A 26,926-nucleotide genomic window follows, 5' to 3' on the forward strand; every position below is an offset into this window, starting at 1 on the left:
TATGAAGTGGCCAAAGCAGAAAGAATAAATGCAAGGACGAGATTCAGAGTAATGTACAGGCGATCACAACCATATCCACGAGATCTGGCTCTTCTCCCTACTCACATGTCACTTCAACTAGCTATACGTAAAGCCGAACGTGATGGAGAGACAATAAACGAGCGCGAGCGGGAGTTATCATCTGGATGTATGGTGCATGTAAGTTTCTTATCTCTTGATGTAATTAAGTAATTATTTGTGGCAATATATGCTATAAAATAGGTGCATCTTCATTGTTTTAATGATGCTCTTTTACAGTACAAAAAGTACAGTGCATTATGGTCATATGGACGACATTTTCGCATAGAACGCATCGATTCAAAGAGAGTCACGTATGATTGTGGAGTCATGGCGAACTTCACACAAGATAGCCGAGCAAGTGCTTCGGATACCAATCTTCTCTCCTCACAGTTGGATTATTGTGGAACCATACGCGACATCTATGAAATTGATTTCAGACGATTTTCTATTTTCATTCTTGATGTAAAATGGTTTAGAACTACTTACAACGGTCCCCATGCAACTGTGAGAAAAGATGGTAGCGGTCTCTTTGCAATAGACTCCACCAAACATTGGACCGATGAAAGTGATACTTTTGTTCTTCCCGAGCATTGTGAGCAGGTGCATACTAATGATTTAATTAGTCGAAGCTTTCGTTTTTTAAGTCCATTGATATATATATAATTGACGACATTTGGCACGTGATTTTTCATCTTCAATATAGGTGGTTTTTCATCCGGATCGTTCTGATCCAAGATGATGGTACGTGATCCAAGTTGCACCACGAAGTAAGCAGATTTTTGAAGATCGAGATGTGGATATGGAGATGCCACTACCAAATCCGGATCCAATTGATGAATCTAGCGAAGAAGATGTAGATCACCATATGAGGCAAGAGGAAGATGCGCATAATGACATCGCACGGGAGGAGGATGGAGATCACGATATTGACGAGGAAGACAACAATCGTCAAGATCAATCACCACACTTAAGCTTAATTGAAGAAGATGATCAAATACTTTTAGGTGAACGTACGATGCTAGAGTACGATGATGATATAGGAGATCAACTCGGTATAGAGTTGGAGATAGACTTGCTTGGCGCCTTAGACTTGGCTCAAGATGAAACAGTTGATGTAAATGCTCTTATTTAATTTGATTTTTCTCATCTCAAACTTGGACATGAATATATGAGCTTCAAAGGCTTGATGTACATGCTCTCATTTTTTAATTCTCTAGAGCTCAAACATGTATGAAAATTTAAAAAATTTTGTCATTGGAAGAAAATAAATTTTAAGGCTAAAAAAAAAAAAAAACCTCTCTGTAAAACGTCGCTATAATTTAGTGTCTCAGTGTCACTATATAGCGACCTTTAAAAGTCGCTATATAGCGACTTTTACTAACGTCGCTATATAGCGACTTTTAAAAGTCGCTATATAGCGACTTTTACTAACGTCGCTATATAGCGACGCTTATTAAAAGTCGCTATATAGCGACGATTTACGACACCCGATTTTTATACCGACGATTAACGCTAAGCGGGTGCTAATCGTCGGTACGTAAACGTCGCAATAGGATGCGTGTGTAGTAGTGTTTTGAAGATAGAGATGTGGATATGGAGATGCCACTACCAATGCCGGATCCAATTGATCCCGATGAATCTAGCAAAGAAGATGAAGATCACAATATGAGCCAAGAGGAAGATGCACATAATGACATCGCATGGGAGGAAGATGGAGATCATGATATTGAGGAAGAAGACAACGATCATCAATAATCACCACACTTTATTGAAGAAGATGATCAAGTACTTTTAGGTGAATGTACGATGCCAGAGTACGATGATGATATAGGAGAACAACTCAGTATAGAGTTGGAAATAGACTTGTTTGGTGCCTTAGACTTGGCTCAAGATGAAACAGTTGATGTAAATGCTCTTCATTGAATTTTTTCATCTCAAACTTGGACATGAATATATGAGCTTCAAAGGCTTGATGTACATGCTCTCATATTTTTATTCTCTCAAAAGATCAAACATGTATAAAAATTCAAAAAAGTTTGTCATTGGAAAAAAATAACTTTTAAGGCCTATATGAGTAAAAAACCTCTCTGGAAAATGTTGCTATAAAATAGTATCTCAATGTCGCTATATAGTGACACTTAAAAGTTGCTATATAGTGACTTTTTGATAGTCGCTATATGGTATATTGTCACAATTGTGGGACTTCAACCTGGGTCTCACATGACATAGCCAATTAACATAAATACATTCTCTTTGGTTTACTTAGAAGTAGCTATAGCCACTGCCAAGGACTAGTGTGGTGGCCGGACCAACCGAACATCAATGCCATGGTCATGAATGTAGATCAGCATGGGAGAGCTGTGCATAGATGACACCTGGTGAGCTAGGGCAGCTAGATGATAGGTGGCTAGCTACTCGGGGGGGTCACTCATCATATGTAACCCTATCACGTTAGTTCAACAGAAGGATACTTTTTATTTCTAAAATTTACAGAAATAAATATACATAAGGGACTATTTAAAATAGTTTTGGGAAAAATTTACAGATTTGTATAGAAAAGGGGTACATTTTATTAATGAAAAATTTACAGATAAGGGATTTTAGAAATAGGCCTTGAACGCACGTGGTATAGAGGGTTTATACATAGTGACCCCCCCGAGGCTAGCTACTATAGGAAGATGAGTAGTGGCACGCTGTAGGTAGATGCCATGATAGACTGCAGATAGTCTCCTATACAAAGATGCAACACAAAGACTGCACAAAGGAGGGAAGAACTACTCTCGTAGTGACAAGTGTCAAGTTCTGTGGTGTTTAAAACAACAAGTTTTGATATATTGTGTCTCATTATTATGGTAGTAAGGGAATCATTACATAGGAAAAAATATTGACAAGAGAGCGACTCCACTCAAAATTCAAAATATCACGTCCCACCAACGCATCTTGTTGTGGCTCCAAAACTATCCCTAAAGTAGTTCATGATTGGCTACACTCAATCGTGCATTTTCCCACAAGTTCGATCCTACCACGATTCTAAAAGACATGCCTAATTCTTTAACACTTCAAATTTTGTAGAAGGTAGGGTATACTATGGAAGAAGCAAAACAGGGACTTGAAAAGAGCCATGGTAGTTAAGAGCTTCAAAATCAAGAAGAAGAAGAGAATGTAAAGATAGAGTATATTTATAATCGCTTTTGAACTAAACAAATGATCTCAGTTTTATCAGTGATGTGTATCAATTTTTTTGAATACTTTGTTTTAAGATTTTGATTGTAAACATTAAGGTAAACTCGATGGTGTTTATGTTCAAAATAATGATGTCTATGTTAAAAATAATGGTGTCTATGTCAAATATCTTGTCCTAATATTTTAAGAGTGAACTTTCACTCGCAAGATGATGTACATGTACACCCAATCATATGAGAGAACTTTTAATATCTTCTCATTTGTCTAAGGGGAGAAATTACTATAAGCAAGTGGGTGTGAAAAGCATTGGCACACTAGTTTACTCTCAAGAACGGTCATTTGGCCCACATACCTAGAGCAAAAGATAACGACAAAGAAAGATGGGATAATCAATACACAAGTGAACATAACCACAATTTGGGAAGCAACAAATCCCTTGGTCCCATAGCGCACTAAGCCAACAAGCCTATCTTCAAGTCCAAAAAGAGATTGCAAAACAAAAAGACATTTCACACTTGAATCTCTTCCTTAGAGGTTTTCAAGTCCCAAAGCATAGAATGCAGAATAGAGAACGACCCTCACATAACGACTTTGTTGGAAATAAACTGCTGTACTTTTACATAGAAGAAGGCTTTAGCAATGGAAAACCATTATAGTTTATAGCAAATGTAAACTACTTATCTTTGAGGTGTGGAGAGTAAAGATATTATTAGCATAACTATGATCAAATCGACATATTATTAACACGATATGTTAAGCTTCTCTGTAATTGTTCTTGATTAAATATAAATAGAGTTAAAAAGAACAGACATAGAAAACATTAGCAAAAATAAGCTATTGTAGTAGTTTGTACCAAATGAAGACTTATCTTTGAGGTGGTGGTGGGAACTACATGTACACCTACTATAGGTATAATGGGGCTTATGATCGTCATGTTATTATTAACATGGTATGTGAAGGTTCTTAGTAATTCCCTTTTATTAAACATGAAAAGGCCTATAAAAATTCACGTTGAAGTTGTGGTGGTATTAAGTTTTTGGTGGTCTTATGGTTTCCAATAAATAAGTATAGATCAGGGTGAAATAAGCAAATGGTCATATCATGCCCTCACTCTTGTGCCCTCCTCCTTCCTTTTCTTGTAGCCCATCTCCCTCATTACATGCTCAAAAAATGCCTACCTTAATGAGATTTTGAAAATATTATCTTCTCTTCGTCTAATGTTCCCTTGTGGGATCTATTATAACATCCAATCCATAATTCTTTCTATTAAACTTCGTGAACATTGGATGATGTTATGATAGTGTCAAATACTATAATTGTGACAAAGCTATTTGCAAGCACAATCGTCCTCCATTCCATGAATTATTGAATTAACAGGATTGCTCATGTTATTCATAAGTGGTAACATACCCTCTAAAACCTAGCGTGGCTTTTTATTTTGCTTTTGCCCTTGCATGTCATTATACATAGATTTTGGTGACAAATTAGGCATCTAAATCATCTTTAACTATAACATTAGAAGTTCGTTACTTGAAGAACGAATGCTATGTTATGATGATCTACGTCACTGTTTCCACTTAAATCTTAATCCACAATTATTATAGCCAATAAAATATTGGTAGAAATAAAGCCCACCAAGCTCTTATGAATTATTATAGGTGCAAGATGAAAACGGGAGCTGGCATTACTGTATGCACCGCAAACATCACGAACTTCACATGCAAGTTCATGTGCATACTACGTACTTCTTCATTCGAGGCTTGCAATATGCACGATTAAAGAAGAGGATCATCATGTCAATGGTTGAAGCAAAGTAATCAGAGAAAGAAATGCTAAATGAGGATAATCAGGATCAATGATTAATGAACAAAATGCCAGTTTTGGCCACTGATCATAAATATCTAAAGAGCTATAGAAAACCTAGTCCTTGCTAGTAGCAATCACACAACAAGACAAAGCACCCATAGACGTGCACACAGACACGTTTACTGAACTAAATAAAAAACTTACGGGTGCATCTATTTGCACGTCTATTTTTGCGTCTAGAGACCCGCGTCTATCATCAGTGCGTCTATATATCAGACACACGTGTGTATAGATGCGCACTTAGATGCTTAAATAGACGCGCTTATAAACGCATTTATAGATGCAAATATAGATGCTTGTCGAACAGACAGACACGTATATAGACGCGTTTATACACGCACTGATAGATGCGCTTTATTTTTTATTTTTTAATTTACAGAATGCTGTGTATGTTGTGTATGCTATATAGTTACAAGAATCCCATATCCACATTGTGTAATTCAATTCTTACAACCAACCGCATTTTAATTACAATTCCAAATAAAACATTACAACTCCAAAACGCATTAAAATTGAAAGCTCAAAAAGTGCTTGTATATACATATAGCACGAAGCTAAGCCATGTCATGTGGCTTCAAGTACAAAAAATAAGGAAGCTAAGCCATGTCATGTGGCTTCAAGTACAAAAAATAAGAGGAGTGTATATACAAGAGGCATGAAGCCAAGCCAGTGGCTTTAAGTACAAAAAAGAGTAGCTAGCACTACTTCTACGACTAATCTATGTTCTCCATGTCCTCGCTCCCTTCCACGCTCCTTTCTGCACTCCCTTCTGTGCCTCCTTCCTCGTCTTCCTCATCGTCTTGTGCACGGGACTGTAAACAAGGGACAACATATATCAATGTATGAAAAATCAAATCTTTACTTATAATTTTGGCATTATTCAATTACTTTGAAATACTTGGGGGGCCGCTCCAGTAGCCCGGGTATATTGCTCCTCAGTAATCAACCCGTCATCATAGAAGTGCCTCCATGTATCTCCTCTGCGATGGTGGCAGTGGTAGGCTGTCTCCACAGGAGTAGCATATCTGCCCACGATCTCAAGCTGCATGACGACACACTTTGTGGAGGGATTAGTACAAAGAAACAACCTCCTAATAAACTACATAAGCAATATAATTTGAGATCGATACTTATAAATTGGGCCTCCCATGATTCAACACCCCTTGCTCCAAAATGCGCGCTTCCATATTCCTCCATCTAGATCCTTCGTGCCTCCACGTGCTGCAGACTGGGGTCCTCCCTCGCTGACTTCATTGCTTTCTTTCACTCACGCTTATGAGCGGTGTGGGGCAGGCCCCTTGGTGGTTGACCTGCCTCAAGCCTGGCAAGCTCCGCTAGTGCCTGCCTCTTAAAGCGAAGATCTTTTATTGCCAAGTATCGTAACAATCTTTGACTTGGCCCATTTATCTGTGAACTGGAGATTGGGGGGTTAGGATACCTAGAGCAAACAGCAACGAGGGTCTCATCAGCCAACCTCTTTGGCTGGTCTTTGTAGTGGATAAAGCAATCTCTATAATTGTTAGCAATTATAGAGCGCATGAAGGCCATGATGTCCTTCCCCCGCGCATCCATCAAGATGCCTCCTGTCTGAGTGATGTCATAATAAATCGTACCATCACCTAGAGGCACGTCTAAATCATCTGAATCATCATCGTCCCCACCGCCACTCCTCCCAAAGCACTGTGCCATGCATCCCCCACCGCTCTCCCTGCTACTACGCCTGCTATCATGTCATGTCGAGCTCGTACGCTGGCCACTCGTAGCTGGAGACTGCACGGGACTACGCTGACCACTCGTAGCTGGAGAACCGAGTCTCGATGGCACAGGAGTACATCGACGGCTCTACGAGACAGGACCTCCTGATGGCATGGGGGAAGGGGCATAAGACGGGATGGCAGAAGGGACATAAGACGGCATGGGGGAAGGGGCATAAGACGGTATGGGGGAAGGGGCATAAGAAGGGGCATAAGACGGCTGTGCTAACTCCGCTAGGGTGATCTCAGGCGGTGTGGGGTTGTTTGGAGTCTGTAGTGCCGACTCCTGGGGAGTGTTTAGAGTACCCATCATATACCCGTATAACTCGGCAGGACTAGGAGGGTGCCCTAAAAGGTTATATAAGTCCTTCCAAATAGATTCCCGGGGATCAGGTGAGCTGGAAGCACTTCCTGGCCACATGTTGAACTGGAAAAAAGGAAAAAAATCTATTACTGATGAGCTGAGAAGAAAGGGGAAGGGAAGAGAGGCTTACTGTCGGATCGCGTCTATAGACACGTCTGACTAGTGCATCTATAGATGCGTCTAACAAAGCGTCTAACAGAGCATCTAACAGAGCATCTAACAGAGCGTCTGTCTGTGTCTGCAAATAGTTTAGACGTGCCTGTAGATGTGCCTGTAGACGCGCTCTGAGACGCGCCTATACATGCGCTCCGACAGACGAGATTTCTAAAAAGTAGAAAAGGACATTGTGCCTGACACACAAACGTGACACTGATACCCAGATCATGCGCTTCTTCGATACGAGAAAGTACAAATATAAAGAGAGCAAAGTTCCAAACAAGATCAACTGCAAAAGGACTTACTTGGATAGAGGTATGGAAGGTTGTTCTTCTTTTTCAAAGTTGCTTCTCCCCCTTGTTCTTCCTCCTCTCCTTTAAGCTTAGAAGTAAGTGTGGGTGCCTTCTTCTTAAGTGTAAGCTTGGAAGTAAGTATGGGAGCCTTTCTCTTAAGCATCGAAACTGTGGATCTGCTAATAAGGAAGGAAGCAAGTCACGCGAAGTATAAGTAATGTGAAGAAAAGCAAAGCGAGCACGCTAAAAGCAGGTTTAAAAGCCGCGTCTATAATCGCATCTAATGGCACGTCTATAGGCACATCTAAATACACAGAGTAGATGCGCCTTTAGACGCGCCTTTAGATGCGATTGTAGATGCACTTTTAGATGCGTCTTTAGATGCACCACAGAGTTTAAATTAATCATTTGAAGAAAGTAAATTTGGTGGGTTGTTTGTTTGTAGGATGTCTTCATCTTCAAAAGTAGCTCCAGTGAGGATGAAACCCTCCATATCCACCATCGTGAAATGTGGTTGGAGCAGAAAATCAAATGTTTGTGTGATCAATGTCGAGGAAACATGTATCGTGCACGCAGGATTACACTCAATCATATCTCAAAGTATGGAGAATTGGATGTGACCGTAAACAGGGTAAGGGTTTGTAAGTTAAGGTTGATTGAGATACCTATGGGTGTTCATATGTTTGAGTTATGATCCCGTTTTAATTTGATATAGGATGCAGTGCCACATTCACATATGTTGCCCTATGCTCGCTGTGAGGAGGCGAAGCGTCGGCGATATGAGGTGGGATCTTCAGGAGGGACCGTTACGGATGCATGGAATGATGGTGATAGTAGCCCTCCACCATTACTTCATGAAGCCGTGGAGGAGGAGGTGTTTGATGATATGGTGCGGGATTTATATGTCCATCAAGGGAGGGATGATAGCATGGAGCAAGATGATCTTTTTACTGCAGCATCGACTCCACTATTTGAGGGGTGCACATTCTCTGTTCTACGTGCCTCCCTTGAGTTACTAAACTTGCAAACCATCTATGGATGGAGCAATGCAAGTTTGAATGCATTACTCAAGTAAGCTTTAAAGTCTATTTTGCAAACATGGTGAATTATGCTAGTGGGTCAATTACTCGAATGCTTTTCCTCATTTATGGTCTTCACGTGCAGGCTATTGTGTAAAATGCTTCCAAGGGAGAATAAACTACCGACCTCAAGAGATATGGCAAGGCAACATGTGACCTCTCTTGGAGGATTAGATTACAAGCGCATCCACGCATGTGTCAACGATTACGTTTTGTTTCATGGACTACATAAGGATGCAAGAGAGTGTCCTACTTGTGGAGAGGCAAGATATAGAGTAGATCTCAAAACCTTGGACGTGCCTCGTAAGGTATTCCGACATTTTCCCATAATCCCTCACATCCAACATATGTTCAAGTGCAAATCTATTGCAGAGCTCATAACATGGCATTCCTCCCATCGATCAACTGATGGCAAGTGGAGAACTCCCGCGGACTCTCTTGCGTGGAAGCATATTGAAGACACATGGCCAAGCTTCAAGGAAGAACCTAGGAGCTTGAGACTTGGATTGGGTATGGATGGTGTGATCCCATTTGGTCTCAAGAGCACGTCTTACAATGTATGGCTAGTGGTATTGGTGAATTACAATCTTCCACCCTCTATGGCTATTAAGAAAGGACATGTTATGCGATCCCTTCTAATTCCAGGGAAACATAAAGTCAAAAACCTTGATGTTTATTTGGAGCCTTTGATTAACGAGCTAGAGATACTTTGGAGAGGTATCGAGGTGCAAGATGTGAGCAGGCCTCCCTCGTCACAAGACTTCAACTGCAAAGTAGTCTTGATGTGGACGATGCATGAGTTCCTAGGCTATGGCGAGTGTTCAAGTAAGCATAACATTTCTAATTATGAATAGGCAAAGGATGTGGCACCCTAAACCCACCGTCCACTCTTAATTGCATCTATTGTTCAGGTCTCACTACATCGGGTTACCATGCATGTCCTGTTTGTGGTCCTTCGCTAGTTGCCTCACAGGCAGACGCATTGAATAAGATCATCTATGAGAATCACCATCGATTTCTCCCACCTGGTCATCCTAGATATATTGCCCCTTGGAATGAAGTCCTCCCACAATCACTCACCGCAGGATATTGGATGAGAATTTGGGATGGTTCCATGACTCCTCCACCACTTGGCATGAGCTGGTAAGGGTTTGTAACTATGGTGTGCTATATTGGCTGGAAATAAATATTGCCCACTAACACTTTATGTTGTTTAGATACTCCATCTTTTATCGTTTACCATATTGGTCCCACCTCAAGATCAATCACCTGCTTGATCCCATGCATATCTTCAAGAATGTGGCATCTACCATTTGGGAGCATTTGAATGGGACACGAGATTCCACAGGCATAAGGGAGGATTTACGTACCACAGGGAGGATGCGTGAAGCTTGGCCACAAGAGAGACCAAATGGGCGTGTTTTTTTACCTCGTGCACCGTGGATGTTATCAAAGCGAGAGATGGCGACGGTGAAGCGCACTATTACTACAATTCGTACTCCCACTCGATGCATGAGGTGTTTGAAGGGAGCCTTTACAAATAGTAAGAAAAGAGGTGTAGAGCAATTATATGGCTTGAAATCTCATGATTGGCACAAGATGCTCCGAGTAAGTATTTTATGTGCATAATATCTTTTTCCTTTCAAACATGTGAGTGAATAGTTATAAGCAACTAATCAACCACCTCCTCGTGGGTTCAGTTCATACTACCTACTAGCATTTCACATAGTGCATCGAAGGATGTGAAAGATTGTATTTACAAGATGGGAGAGCTTGTGAGGTACTATACATGATAAACAATATGATGCGTATCAATGCTCCGTGCAAGTTTGAATGCATATTGCTAATATGCTGTACTTTTTCATTTCTAGGTATGTGAGCTCAAAGGAAATAGATCCCACCATGCTTGAGAATGCTCGAGTTATGTCAGTGGAGGCGGTTTGTTTACTGGAGGAGACATTTCCACGTTCTATTCTCACAAGCCAACTACATCTTATAGTGCATTTGGTGGATGAGATTGCTATATGCAGTACTATACATGCACGATGGTTGTTCTTCCTGGAGCGCTTCATGAAGACCTTGAAGGGCTTCGTGAGACAAAATGCAAGACCTGAAGGTAGCATGGCCGAGGGTTGGTTGGTACAAGAGTCACTTGTATATATTTCTGAGTTTCTTGTTAATGTGGATAGCTCTCTCCCATGACTATGGAGAGATGATGAAGACCTAAGGATGACCTCTATTGTGCCTCAAGGGAAAGGACGCAACAAAGTAATAGACACGGAGTTGCATAATAGTATCAACCTCTTTTGCGTGCTTAATAGTGATGTGATGAAAAGATGGGTGACAAGATACGAGGATGCAAAGGCAAGAAGACAAGAAGAAAGGGCCCTCTTTCGTACACACCACGGATCTCATGTGCCATACCCTCAGTATCTAAGAGCACTTCCAAAGGATATTCATGTGGATTGGCTACTTGATGAAATGTAGAAAGCAGAGAAAGACGAGGGGATGCATATCACAATGGAAGAATGGGAGTATGCTAGGGGATGCATGAGCAAGGTCAGTACAAAGAATGTTATGCATAAGTTAGGAGCTTTCAATAATTTAGATTGCTTATTTAATTAATTTTTTCTTGGTGTAGTGCACTATGTTCAATGCTATATGGTGTGAGGGCAAGCATTTTCGAACACAACGAATTGATGATAAGAGAAACACACAAGATTGCGGCGTCATTGCTAGCTTTGAGGGAGCCAATGGAGCCATGGATGATTATTGTGGCATAATCCAAGATATTATTATGCTTGACTTTCGACGCTTCTTTGTGTATGTTTTGGATGTAAAGTGGTTTAAGGACGTGGTGGAAAGAGGCCCTAATGCAACAATCAAATGCCATGCAAGTGGCTTTGTAACTATTGACTCTACAAAGTTTTGGCAAAGTAGGAAGGACACACTAGTACTACTTCAACAATGTGAACAGGTACTGTGCACACATATAAAAATACTCGCTTTTAAATATTTGATGCAAGAAAAATAACATGATTGTATTTGTGTTTGAATTAGGTTGTCTATCAACCAATGGTGGATAATAATAGGTGGTGGCATGTCATACCTATTATGCCACATTCCAAAGTGATGTATAGTACATTTACTAATATGGAGCGTATGGAGGATGATCATGGCCATGGACGTGATGATGACCGTGATACGAGAGAGGAGGATGATCATGAGATAGGAGATATAGATATTGAGGCCATTACCCATGAGGACGAGCCTACCATTCGAGATGCTGATTTCGATGAGCACATGAGTGGCACAAGTACTAGTGGGTTGAATGTATTTGTAGATCTAAACACTTGTTTGGATTTTGAAGTAGATAGTTTGGCAAGGGTTGATCTCATTGAGGATGAGATTGAACTGTAGCCCCATAATTGATATTGGCAAAACTATTTTACATATTGTCTCATTCTCCTCATCTCACTTAATTCTTGTATATGTGGGCTTGCAAAAAATTATGTGCTTTGGTAATCATGGGCAATGTTTGGAAAGCAATGATGTACACCAAAATCTCACTTTTTGTATTCTCTGGTTTGCATCTATCTACGCGTCTAAATGTGCGTCTGATTCTCAGTGTAAACGCGCAAATAAACGTGCTAATATACGTGCATATAGATGCACTGAGAACTGCGATGTTAGATGGGCCCGTATTTTCTCAGTTTAGACGCACAAGTAGACGCGCCAATTTACGTGTAAATAGACGAGCTTTTAGACGTGCTTTTAGATGCGCCCGTAATTCCTCTACTAAAGCAACGCCTATAGACGCGCCCGCGCCCGCTATTTTGCGCATCTACTAAGCGCATCTATAGTTGCTTTGTGTTGTTGTGTCATTGCTGGTTGCAATTGTTGCACAAGCAATTAGTGCACAAGGAAACACATTTTCCTTAGTTTTGGGATTGACTGCAAGCAACACTAAAACCAGTGTGGTGGTTGCAAGGAAACACATTCTCCTTGGTTTAGGATTAGCTGCAGGTCACACTAAAATAGAACCAACACAATGGTTGCACGAGGGAACATAGTTTCCTTCGTGTAGGATTAACTTTAAAATGAAGAAAAAAAAATTTTCTTTATTTAGGATTAAATTTCAAAAAAATAAAAATATGCAACACTTCACTTAAATAGAACTAGTGCAGTTGTTGCAAGAAAATACATTTTCACTGGTGTAAGCATGGTGGTTGCATAAGGAAAACATTTATTTAATTTAGGATTAACTTTTAACCACTTGCTTTAAACTTGATCCAAAACATATGAACAATTGTGGGACGTGGCATATTAGTAAATGTACTATACATCACTTTGGAACGTGGCATAATAGGTATGACATGCCACCATCTATTATTATCCACCATTCATTGATAGACAACCTAATTCAAATACAAATACAATCATGTTACTTTTCTTGCATCAAATATTTAAAAGCGAGTATTTTTATATGTGTGCACAGTACCTATTCACATTGTTGCAATAGTACTAGTGTGTCCTTCCTACTTTACCAAAACTTTGTGGAGTCAATAGTTACAAAGCCACTTGCATGGCGTTTGATTGTTGCATTAGGGCCTCTTTCCACCACGTCCTTAAACCACTTTACATCCAAAACATACACAAAGAAGCGTCGAAAGTCAAGCATAATAATATCTTGGATTATGCCACAATAATCATCCATGGCTCCATTGGCTCCCTCAAGTAGCAATGACGCCGCAATCTTGTGTGTTTCTCTTATCATCAATCCGTTGTGTTCGAAAATGCTTGCCCTCACACCATATAGCATTGAACATAGTGCACTACACCAAGAAAAAATCAATTAAATAAGCAATCTAAATTATTGAAAGCTCCTAACTTATGCATAACATTCTATATACCGACCTTGCTCATGCATCCCCTAGCAGACTCCCATTCTTCCATTGTGATATGCATCCCCTCGTCTTTCTCTGCTTTCTCCATTTCATCAAGTAGCCAATCCACATGAATATCCTTTGGAAGTGCTCTTAGATACTGAGGGTATGGCACACGAGATCCATGGTGTGTACGAAAGAGGGCCCTTTCTTCTTGTCTTCTTGCCTTTGCATCCTCGTATCTTGTCACCCATCTTTTCATCACATCACTATTAAGCACGCAAAAGAGGTTGATACTATTATGCAACTCTGTGTCTATTACTTTGTTGCGTCCTTTCCCTTGAGGCACAATAGAGGTCATCCTTAGGTCTTCATCATCTCTCCATAGTCGTGGGAGAGAGCTATCCACATCAACAAGAAACTCAGAAATATATACAAGTGACTCTTGTACCAACCAACCCTCGGCCATGCTACCTTCGGGTCTTGCATTTTGTCTCACGAAGCCCTTCAAGGTCTTCATGAAGCGCTCCAGGAAGAATAACCATCGTGCATGTATAGTACCGCATATAGCAATCTCATCCACCAAATGCACCATGAGATGTAGTTGGCTTGTGAGAATAGAACATGGAAATGTCTCCTCCACTAACAAACTGCCTCCACTGACATAACTCGAGCATTCTCAAGTGTGGTGGGATCTATTTCCTTTGAGCTCACATACCTCACAAGCTCACCCATCTTGTAAATACAATCTTTCACGTCCTTCGATGCACTACGTGAAATGCTAGTAGGTAGTATGAACTGAACCCGCGAGGAGGTGGTTGATTAGTTGCTTATAGCTATTCACTCACAAATTTGAAAGGAAAAAGATATTATGCACATAAAATACTTACTTGGAGCATCTTGTGCCAATCATGAGATTTCAAGCCATATAATTTCTCTACACCTCTTTTCTTGCTCTTTGTAAAGGCTCCCTTCAAACACCTCATGCATCCAGTGCGAGTACGAATTGTAGTAATAGTGCGCTTCACCATCGCCATCTCTAGCTTTGATAACATCCACGGTGCACAAGGTAAAAAAACATGCCCATTTGGTCTCTCTTGAGGCCAAGCTTCACGCATCCTCCCTGTGGTACGAAGATCCTCCCTTATGCCTGCCGAATCTTGTGTCCCATTCAAATGTTCCCAAATGGTAGATGCCACATTCTTGAAGATATGCATGGGATCAAGCAGGTGATTGATCTTGAGGTGGGACCAATATGGTAAACGATAAAAGATGGAGTGTCTAAACAAAATAAAGTGTTAGCGTGCAATCTTTACTTTCATCCAATATAGCCAATCTTTACTTCCAGCCAATAGTTACAAACCCTTATCGGTTCATACCAAGTGGTGGAGGAGTTGTGGAACCATCCCAAATTCTCATCCAATCTCCCGCGGTGAGTGATTGTGGGAGGACTTCATTTCAAGGGGCAACATATCTAGGATGATCAGGTGGGAGAAATCGATGGTGATTGTCATAGATGACCTTATTCAATGCATCTACCTGTGAGGCAACTAGTGAAGGACCACAAACAGGACATGCATGGTAACCCGATGTAGTGAGACCTGAACAATATATGCAATTAAGAGTGGAAGGTGGGTTTAGAGTGCCACATTCTTTGCCTATTCATAATTAAAAATGCAATGCTTACCTGAACACTCGCCATAGCCTGGGAAGTCATGCATCGTCTACATCAAGACTACTTTGCAGTTGAATTCTCGTGACGAGGGAGGCCTACTCACATCATGCCCCTCGATACCTCTCCAAAGTATCTCTAGCTCCTCAATCAAAGGCTCCAAATAAACATTAGGGTTTTTGACTTTATTTTTCCTTGGAATTAGAAGGGACAGCATAACATGTCCTTTCTTAATAGGCATAGAGGGTGGAAGATTGTAATTCACCAATACCACTGGCCATACACTGTAAGACGTGCTTTTGAGACCAAATGGGTTCACACCGTCCATACCCAATCCAAGTCTCAAGCTCCTAGGTTCTTCCTTGAAGCTTGGCCATGTGTCTTCAATATGCTTCCACGCAGGAGAGTCCGCGGGAGTTCTCCACTTGCCATCCGTTGATCGATGGGAGGAATGCCATGACATGAGCTCTGCAATAGATTTGCACTTGAACATATGTTGGATGCGAGGGATTATGGGAAAATGTCGCAATACCTTACAAGGCACATCCAAGGTTTTGAGATCTGCTCTATGTCTTGCCTCTCCACAAGTAGGACACTCTCTTGCATCCTTATGTAGTCCACGAAACAAAACGCAATCGTTGACACATGCATGGATGCGCTTGTAATCTAATCCTCCAAGAGAGGTCACATGTTGCCTTGCCATATCTCTTGAGGTCGGTAGTTTATTCTCCCTTGGAAGCATTTTACACAATAGCCTGCACGTGAAGACCATAAATGAGGAAAAGCATTCGAGTAATTGACCCACTAGCATAATTCACCATGTTTGCAAAATCGACTTTAAAGCTTACTTGAGTAATGCATTCAAACTTGCATTGCTCCATCCATAGATGGTTTGCAAGTTTAGTAACTCAAGGGAGGCACGTAGAACAGAGAATGTGCACCCCTCAAACAGTGGAGTCGATGCTGCAATAAAAAGATCATCCTGCTCCATGCTATTATCCCTCCCTTGATGGACATATAAATCCCGCACCATATCATCAAACACCTCCTCCTCCACGGCTTCATGAGGTAATGGCGGAGGGCTACTATCACCATCACTCCATGCATCCGTAACGGTCCCTCCTGAAGATCCCACCTCATACCACCGATGCTTCGCCTCCTCACGGCGAGCATAGGGTAACATATGCGGGTGTGGCACTGCATCCTGTATCAAATTAAAACGGGATCATAACTCAAACATATGAACACCCATAGGTATCTCAATCAACCTTAACTTACAAACCCTTACCCTGTTTATGGTCACATCCCATTCTCCATACTTTGAGATATGATTGAGTGTAATCATTCATGCATGATACATGTTTCCTCGACATCGATCACACAGACATTTGATTTTTTGCTCCAACCACATTTCGTGATGGTGGATATGGAGGGATTCATCCTCACTGGAGCTACTTGTTGAAGATGAAGACATCCTACAAACAAACAACCCACCAAATTTGCTCTTCTTCGAATGTTTAATTTAAACTCTGTGGCGCTTCTAAAGGCGCGTCTAAAAGTGCATCTAAAATCGCGTCTAAAGGCACGTCTAAAAGTGCATCTACTCTATGTATTTAGACGCGCTATTAGACGCGATTATAGGCATGGCTTTTAAACGTGCTTTTTAGTGTGCTCGCTTTGCTTTTCTTCACATTACTTATACTTCGTGCGGCTTGCTTTCTTCCTTATTAGCAGATCCATAGTTTCGACGCTTAAGAGGAAGGCTCCCATACTTATTTCCAAGCTTACACTTAAGAGGAAGGCACCCACACTTACTTCTAAGCTTAAAGGAGAGGAGGACGAACAAGGAGGAGAAGCAACTTTGAAAAAGAAAGAAGAACCTTCCATACCTCTATCCAAGTAAGTCTTTTTGCAGTTGATCTTGTTTGGATGATGTGGGTATCAGTGTCACATTTGTGTGTCAGGCATAATGTCCTCTTCTCTCGAGCCTTTTCTACTTTTTAGGAATCCCGTCTGTCGGAGCGCGTCCATAGGCACGTCTCAGAGCGCGTCTACAGGCACGTCTAAATACGTGTCTAGCCTGTTTGCAGACACAAACAAACACGTCGATAGATGCTCTGTTAGACGCTCTATTAGATGCTCTATTAAACGCTCTATTAGACGCTCTATTAGACGCTCTATTAGACGCTCTGTTAGACGCGTTTATAGACGCGCAAATCAGACGCATCTATAGACGCGCTTTGACAGTAAGCCTCTCTTCCCTTCCCCTTTCTTCTTAGCTCATCAGTTCAACATGTGGCCAGGAAGCGCTTCCAGCTCACCTGATCCCCAGGAATCTATTTGGAAGGACTTATATAACCTTTTAGGGCACCCTCCTAGTTCTGCGGACACAACACAAAGCAACTATAGACGCGCTTGGTAGACGCGCAAAATAGCGGGCGCATCTATAGGCATTGCTCTAGTAGAGAAATTACGGGCACGTCTATTAGTGCGGCTAAATGCTCGTCTATTTGCGCGTCAGTCACTGCGTTTATTTGCGCGTTAGACCTGAGAAAATACGGGCCCGTCTAACATCCCGTCTATTAGCGCGTCTATTTGCGTGTGTATTTGCGCGTTTATTTGCACGTTTACACTGAGACTCAGACGCGCATTTAGACGCATGGTTAGACGGGCTCCAGAGAATACAGAAAGTGAGATTTTGGTGTACATCATTGCTTTCCAAACATTGCCCATGATTACCAAAGCACATAATTTTTTGCAAGCCCACATATACAAGAATTAAGGGAAATGAGGAGAATGAGACAATATGTAAAATAGTTTTGCCAATATCAATTGTGGGGCTACGGTTCAATCTCATCCTCAATGAGATCAACCCTTGCCAAACTATCTACTTCAAAATCCAAACAAGTGTTTAGATCTACAAATACATTCAACCCACTACTACTTGTGCCACTCATGTGCTCATCGAAATCAAGATCTCCAATGGTAGGCTCATCCTCACGGGTAATGCCGGCCTCAATATCTATATCTCCTATCTCATGATCATCCTCCTCTCTTGTATCACGGTCATCATCACGTCCATGGCCATGATCATCCTCCATACGCTCCATATTAGTAAATGTACTATACATCACTTTGGAACATGGCATAATAGGTATGACATGCCACCACCTATTATTATCTACCATTGGTTGATAGACAACCTAATTCAAACACAAATACAATCATGTTACTTTTCTTGCATCAAATATTTAAAAGCGAGTATTTTTATGTGTGTGCACAGTACCTGTTCACATTGTTGCGGTAGTATTAGTATGTCCTTCCTACTTTGCCAAAACTTTGTGGAGTCAATAGTTACAAAGCCACTTGCATGGCGTTTGATTGTTGCATTAGGGCCTCTTTCCACCACGTCCTTAAACCACTTTACATCCAAAACATACACAAAGAAGCATCGAAAGTCAAGCATAATGATATCTTGGATTATGCCACAATAATCATCCATGACTCCATTGGCTCCCTCAAAGCTAGCAATGACGCCGCAATCTTGTGTGTTTCTCTTATCATCAATCCGTTGTGTTCGAAAATGCTTGCCCTCACACCATATAGCAAGAAAAAATCAATTAAATAAGCAATCTAAATTATAAAAACCTCCTAACTTATGCATAACATTCTATATACCGACCTTGCTCATGCATCCCCTAGCATACTCCCATTCTTCCATTGTGATATGCATCCCCTCGTCTTTCTCTGCTTTCTCCATTTCATCAAGTAGCCAATCCACATGAATATCCTTTGGAAGTGCTCTTAGACGCTGAGGGTATGGCACACGAGATCCGTGGTGTGTACAAAAGAGGGCCCTTTCTTCTTGTCTTCTTGCCTTTGCATCCTCGTATCTTGTCACCCATCTTTTCATCACATCACTATTAAGCACGCAAAAGAGGTTGATACTATTACGCAACTCCGTGTCTATTACTTTGTTGCGTCCTTTTCCTTGAGGCACAATAGAGGTCATCCTTAGGTCTTCATCATCTCTCCATAGTCGTGGGAGAGAGCTATCCACATCAACAAGAAACTCAGAAATATATACAAGTGACTCTTGTACCAACCAACCCTCGGCCATGCTACCTTCGGGTCTTGCATTTTGTCTCACGAAGCCCTTCAAGGTCTTCATGAAGCGCTCGAGGAAGAACAACCATCGTGCATGTATAGTACCGCATATAGCAATCTCATCCACCAAATGCACTATGAGATGTAGTTGGCTTGTGAGAATAGAACGTGGAAATGTCTCCTCCACTAAACAAACCGCCTCCACTGACATAACTCGAGCATTCTCAAGCGTGGTGGAATCTATTTCCTTTGAGCTCACATACCTCACAAGCTCGCCCATCTTGTAAATACAATCTTTCACGTCCTTTGATGCACTACGTGAAATGCTAGTAGGTAGTATGAACTGAACCCGCGAGGAGGTGGTTGATTAGTTGCTTATAGCTATTCACTCACAAATTTGAAAGGAAAAAGATATTATGCATATAAAATACTTACTTGGAGCATCTTGTGCCAATCATGAGATTTCAAGCCATATAATTGCTCTACACCTCTTTTCTTGCTCTTTGTAAAGGCTCCCTTCAAACACCTCATGCATCCAGTGGGAGTACGACTTGTAGTAATAGCGCGCTTCACCGTCGCCATCTCTAGCTTTGATAACGTCCACGGTGCACGAGGTAAAAAAACACACCCATTTGGTCTCTCTTGAGGCCAAGCTTCACGTAGATCCTCCCTTATGCCTACCGAATCTCGTGTCCCATTCAAATGCTCCCAAATGGTAGATGCCACATTCTTGAAGATATGCATGGGATCGAGCAGGTGATTGATCTTGAGGTGGGACCAATATGGTAAACGATAAAAGATGGAGTATCTAAACAAAATAAAGTGTTAGCGTGCAATCCTCACTTTCAACCAATATAGCCAATCTTTACTTCCAGCCAATAGTTACGAATCCTTACCGGCTCATGCCAAGTGGTGGAGGAGTCGTGGAACCGTCCCAAATTCTCATCCAATCTCCCGCGGTGAGTGATTGTGGGAGGACTTCATTCCAAGGGGCAACATATCTAGGATGATCAGGTGGGAGAAATCGATGGTGATTCTCATAGATGACCTTATTCAATGCGTCTGCCCGTGAGGCAACTAGCGAAGGACCACAAACAGGACATGCATGGTAACCTGATGTAGTGAGACTTGAAACAATAGATGCAATTAAGAGTGCAAGGTGGGTTTAGGGTGCCACGTCCTTGCCTATTCATAATTAAAAAATGCAATGCTTACCTGAACACTCGCCATAGCCTGGGAAGTCATGCATCGTCCACATCAAGACTGCTTTGCAGTTGAAGTCTCATGACGAGGGAGGCCTGCTCACATCATGCACCTCGATACCTCTCCAAAGTATATCTAGCTCATCAATCAAAGGCTCCAAATAAACATCAGGGTTTTTGACTTTATGTTTCCCTGGAATTAGAAGGGACAGCATGACATGTCCTTTCTTAATAGCCATAGAGGGTGGAAGATTGTAATTCACCAATACCACTGGCCATACACTGTAAGACGTGCTTTTGAGACCAAATGGGTTCACACCGTCCATACCCAATCCAAGTCTCAAGCTCCTAGGTTCTTCCTTGAAGCTTGGCCATGTGTCTTCAATATGCTTCCACGCAGGAGAGTCCGCGGGAGTTCTCCACTTGCCATCGGTTGATCGATGGGAGGAATGCCATGACATGAGCTCTGCAATAGATTTGCACTTGAACATATGTTGGATGCGAGGGATTATGGGAAAATGTCGCAATACCTTACGAGGCACATCCAAGGTTTTGAGATCTGCTCTATATCTTGCCTCTCCACAAGTAGGACACTCTCTTGCATCCTTATGTAGTCCACGAAACAAAACACAATCGTTGACACATGCATGGATGCGCTTGTAATCTAATCCTCCAAGAGAGGTCACATGTTGCCTTGCCATATCTCTTGAGGTCGGTAATTTATTCTCCCTGAAGCATTTTACACAATAGCCTGCACGTGAAGACCATAAATGAGGAAAAGCATTCGAGTAATTGACCCACTAACATAATTCACCATGTTTGCAAAATCGACTTTAAATTAAAGCTTACTTGAGTAATTCATTCCAACTTGCATTGCTCCATCCATAGATGGTTTGCAAGTTTAGTAACTCAAGGGAGGCACGTAGAACAGAGAATATGCACCCCTTAAACAGTGGAGTCGATGCTGCGGTAAAAAGATCATCCTGCTCCATGCTATTATCCCTCCCTTGATGGACATATAAATTCCGCACCATATCATCAAACACCTCCTCCTCCACGGCTTCATGAGGTAATGGTGGAGGGCTACTATCACCATCACTCCATGCATCTGTAACGGTCCCTCGTGAAGATCCCACCTCATATCGCCGATGCTTCGCCTCCTCACGACGGGCATAGGGTAACATGTGCGGGTGTGGCACTGCATCCTGCATCAAATTAAAATGGGATCATTATAACTCAAACATATGAACACCCATAGGTATCTCAATCAACCTTAACTTACAAATCCTTACCCTGTTTACGGTCACATCCCATTCTCCATACTTTGAGATATGATTGAGCGTAATCCTGCATGCACGATACATGTTTCCTCGACATCGATCACACAGACATTTGATTTTTTTCTCCAACCACATTTCGCGATGGTGGATACAGAGGGATTCATCCTCACTAGAGCTGCTTGTTGAAGATGGAGACATCCTACAAACAAACAACCCACCAAATTTGCTCTTCTTCAAATGCTTAACTTAAAAACTCTGTGTCGCGTCTATCGCCGCGTCTATCGTCGCGTCTAATGTCGCATCTATTTGCGCATCTAAATGCCCGTCTACTCTGTGTATTTAAATGCGCCTGTAGACGTGCTAATAGACGCGACTATAGACGCATTTACTCTGTGTATTCAGACGCGACTATAGACGCGCTAATAGACGTGACTATACCCGCGACTTTTAAACCTGCTTTTCGGCGCGCCACTCGCTTTGCTTTTCTTTTAACTACTTAAACTTCGCGAGCGGCTTTCTTCCTTCTTTATTAGCAGTTCTATAGATTCGAAGCTTAAGAGAGAGCCTCCCATACATAGTTCCAAGCTTTCACTCAAGACAAAGGGACCGTACCTACACAGCTTGCTTCCAAGCCTAAAGAAGAGGAGGAGTACGAACAAGGAGAAGAAACAAGTTTGGAAAAGAAAGATCCTTCCATACCTTTTTCCAAGTAAGTCCTTTTGAAGTTGTTCTTGCTTGCTCTTTCCAGTTTTGTACTTTTTCGCATCCACGAAACGTAGCATCTAGGTATGAGCGACACATTCTTTTGTCGGGCGAAACGTCCTTTTCCACTTTTGAGTATTCTTGACTGTCGGAGCGCGTGTATAGAGGCGTCTGAGGGCGCGTCTAAATGCGCGTCTACAGGCACGTCTATATGCGCGTCTGGCTTGTTACAGACACACACAGACGCGTATATAGACGCTCAAACAGACGATTTGTTAAATGGAGTTTTAAACGAATTGTTAGACGCGCTATTAGACGAATGTTTGGACGGACTGATAGACGCGCTTTTTAACGCACTGTTAGACGGATGTTTTGACGAACTGTTAGACGCAGTGATAGACGCGCTTTTACTTGAACTGTTAAACGCTCTGTTAGACGCGTTTATAGATGCGAAGATTAGACGGGTCTATAGACGCGCTCTGACAGAGCCTCTTTTTTTTTTTTCCCCTTTCTTCTCAGCTCCCAAAGTAATAGATTTGTTTATTTTTTTCCAGTTTAACATGTGGGGAGGAAGTGCTTCTAGCTCACCTGATCCGCGTGAATCGATATGGAAGGATTTATATAATATTTTAGGGCACCCTCCTAGTCCTGCGGAGTTGTACGGGTACATGACGGGTACCCTTAACACTCCCCAAGAGTCGGCACTACAGACTCCGAGCCACCCCACACCGCCTGAGATCACCCCAGCGGAGTCCGCACAGCCGTCTTATGCCTCGTCTTATGCCCCTTCCCTCGTATCGTCTTATGCCCCTTCCCCCATGCCGTCTTATGTCCCTTCTGCCATCCCGTCTTATGCCCCTTCCCCCATGCCTTCAGGAGGTCCTTCTACCTCAGCGAGCCGTCGACGTACTCCCCAGCCGTGGAGACTCGGTTCTCCAGCTACGAGTGGTCAGCGTAGTCCCGCGCAGTCCCCAGCTACAAGTGGCCAGCGTACGAGCTCGACACGATAGGGTGGCAGGCGTAGTAGCAGGGAGAGCGGTGGCGAATGCATGGCACAGTGTTTTGGGCCATGTGGCGGTGAGGAGGATGATGATTCCGATGATTTAGACGTGCCTCTGGGTGATGGTACGATTTATCACCCAGACAGGAGGCATCTTGATGGATGCGCGGGGAAAGGATATAATGGCCTTCATGCGCTCTGTAATTGCTAACAATTACAGAGATTGCTTTATCCACTATAAAGACCACCCAAAGAGGTTGGCTGATGAGACCCTCGCTACTGTTCGCTCTAGGTATCCTAACCCCCCCAATCGCCAGTTCACAGATAAATGGGGGAAGTCAAAGATTGTTACGATACTTAGCAATAAAAGATCTTCCCTTAAGAGGCAGGCACTAGCGGAGCTTGCCAGACTTGAGGCAGGTCAACCTCCAAGGGGCCTGCCCCACACCGCTCAGAAGCGTGAGTGGAAGAAGGCAATGAAGTCAGCGAGGGAGGAGCCCAGTCTGCAGCACGTGGAGGCACGGAGGATCCAAATGGAGGAGTATGGGAGCGCGCATTTTGGAGCAGGGGGTGTTGAATCATGGGAGGCCCAATTTGTAAGTATCGATCTCAAATTATATTGCTTATGTAGTTTATTAGGAGGTTGGTTGTTTCTTTGTACTAATCCCTCCACAAAGTGTATCGCAGTCATGCAGCTTGAGATCATGGGCAGATACCCTACTGCAGTGGAGACAGCCTACCACCGCCACCATCGCAGAGGAGATACATGGAGGCACTTCTATGATGACGGGTTGATTACTGAGGAGCAGTATACCCGAGCTACTGGACAGGCCCCCCAGGTATTTGAAAGTAATTAAATAATGCCAAAATTATAAGTAAAGATTTGATTTTTCATACATGGATATATGTTGTCCCTTGTTTACAGGGCGCCCCTGCACAAGACGACGAGGAAGACGAGGAAGGAGGTGCAGAAGGGAGCGCAGAAGGCAGCACAGAAGGGAGCGTGGAAGGTAGTGAGGATTAGTCGTAGAAGTAGTGCTACTATTCTTTTTTGTACTTAAAGCCATTGGCTTGGCTTCGTGCCTCTTGTATATAGACTCCTCTTATTTTTTGTACTTGAAGCCACATGACATGGCTTAGCTTCCTTATTTTTTGTACTTGGAGCCACATGACGTGGCTTAGCTTCGTGCTATATGTATATACAAGCACTTTTTGAGCTTTCAATTTTATTGCGTTTTGGAGTTGTAATATTTTATTTGGAATTGTAATTAAAATGAGGTTGGCTATAAGAATTGAATTACAGAATGTGGATATGGGATTCTTGTAACAATATAGCATACACAACATACACAGTCTTCTGTAAAATTTAAATTAAAAAAAAAAGGCGCGTCTATCAGTGCGTTTACAAACGCATTTATATTCGCGTCTGTCTGTTCGACTTGCGTCTATACGTGCGTCTATCAACGCATTTATATACGCGTCTATTTACGTGTATATAAGCGCGTCTATACGCGCGTAAGTCTGATATATAGATGCGCTAATAGACGCGGGTCTCCTGACGCGCAAATAGACGCACCCGTAAGTTTTTTATTTAGTTCATGAAACGCGTCTGTGTGCGCATCTATGGGTGCTTTGTCTTGTTGTGGGAGTTATACGGGTATATGACGGGTACTCTAAACACTCCCCAGCAGTCGGCACTACAGACTCCAAGCCACCCCACACCACCTGAGATCACCCTAGCGGAGACAGCACAGCCGTCTTATGCCCCTTCCCCCATACCATCTTATGCCCCTTTCCCCATGCCGTCTTATGTCCCTTCTGCCATCCCGTCTTATGCCCCTTCCCCCATGCCGTCAGGAGGTCCTTCTGTCTCGTAGAGCTGTCGACGTACTCCTGTGCCGTCGAGACTCGGTTCTCCAGCTACGAGTGGTCAGCGTAGTCCTGTGCAGTCTCCAGCTACGAGTGGCCAGTGTACGAGCTCCACACGACAGCATAGCAGGTGTAGTAGCAAGGAGAGCGGTGGGGGATGCATGGCACAGTGCTTTGGGCCATGTGGCAGTGGGGGGGATGATGATTCAGATGATTTAGATGTGCCTCTGGGTGATGGTACGATTTATTATGACATCACTCAGATAGGAGGCATCTTGATGGATGCGCGGGGGAAGGACATCATGTCCTTCATGCGCTCTGTAATTGCTAACAATTACAGAGATTGCTTTATCCACTACAAAGACCACCCAAAGAGGTTGGCTGATGAGACCCTCGCTACTGTTCGCTCTAGGTATCCTAACCCCCCCAATCGCCAGTTCACAGATAAATGGGCCAAGTCAAAGATTGTTACGATACTTGGTAATAAAAGATCTTCGCTTAAGAGGAAGGCACTAGCGGAGCTTGCCAGGCTTGAGGCAGGTCAACCACCAAGGGGCCCGCCCCACACCGCTCACAAGCGTGAGTGGAAGAAGGCAATGAAGTCAGCGACGGAGGACCCCAGTCTGCAGCACGTGGAGGCACAGAGGATCTAGATGAAGGAATATGGAAGCGTGCATTTTGGAGCAGGGGGTGTTGAATCATGGAAGGCCCAATTTGTAAGTATCGATCTCAAATTATATTGCTTATGTAGTTTATTAGGAGGTTGTTTCTTTGTACTAATCCCTCCGCAAAGTGTGTCATCATGCAGCTTGAGATGATGGATTGATTACTAAGGAGCAGTATACCCGGGCTACTGGAGCGGCCCCCCAGGTATTTGAAAGTAATTAAATAATGCCAAAATTATAAGTAAAGATTTGATTTTTCATACATTGATATATGTTGTCCCTTGTTTACAGGCCTGTGCACAAGACGATGAGGAAGAGGAGGAAGGAGGCACAGAAGGGAGCGCAGAAGGGAGCGTGGAAGGGAGCGAGGACCTAGAGGACATAGATTAGTCGTACAAGTAGTGCTAGCTACTCTTTTTTGTACTTAAAGCCACTGGCTTGGCTTTGTGCCTCTTGTATATACACTCCTCTTATTTTTTGTACTTGAAGCCACATGACATGGCTTAGCTTCGTGCTATATGTATATACAAGCACTTTTTGAGCTTTCAATTTTATTGCGTTTTGGAGTTGTAATGTTTTACTTGGAATTGTAATTAAAATGTGGTTGGCTGTAAGAATTGAATTACACAATGTGGATATGGGATTCTTGTAACTATATAGCATACACAACATACACAGCATTCTGTAAAATTAAAAAATAAAAAATAAAGCGCGTCTATTAGTGCGTTTAAAAATGCATTTATATACGCGTCTGTCTGTTCGACTTGCATCTATATTTGCATTTATAA

This window comes from Dipteris shenzhenensis, chromosome 16 (genome assembly GCF_047967505.1).
Source record: "Dipteris shenzhenensis isolate YYH24624 ecotype China chromosome 16, Dip_SZ_1.0, whole genome shotgun sequence".
Lineage (NCBI taxonomy): Eukaryota > Viridiplantae > Streptophyta > Polypodiopsida > Gleicheniales > Dipteridaceae > Dipteris > Dipteris shenzhenensis.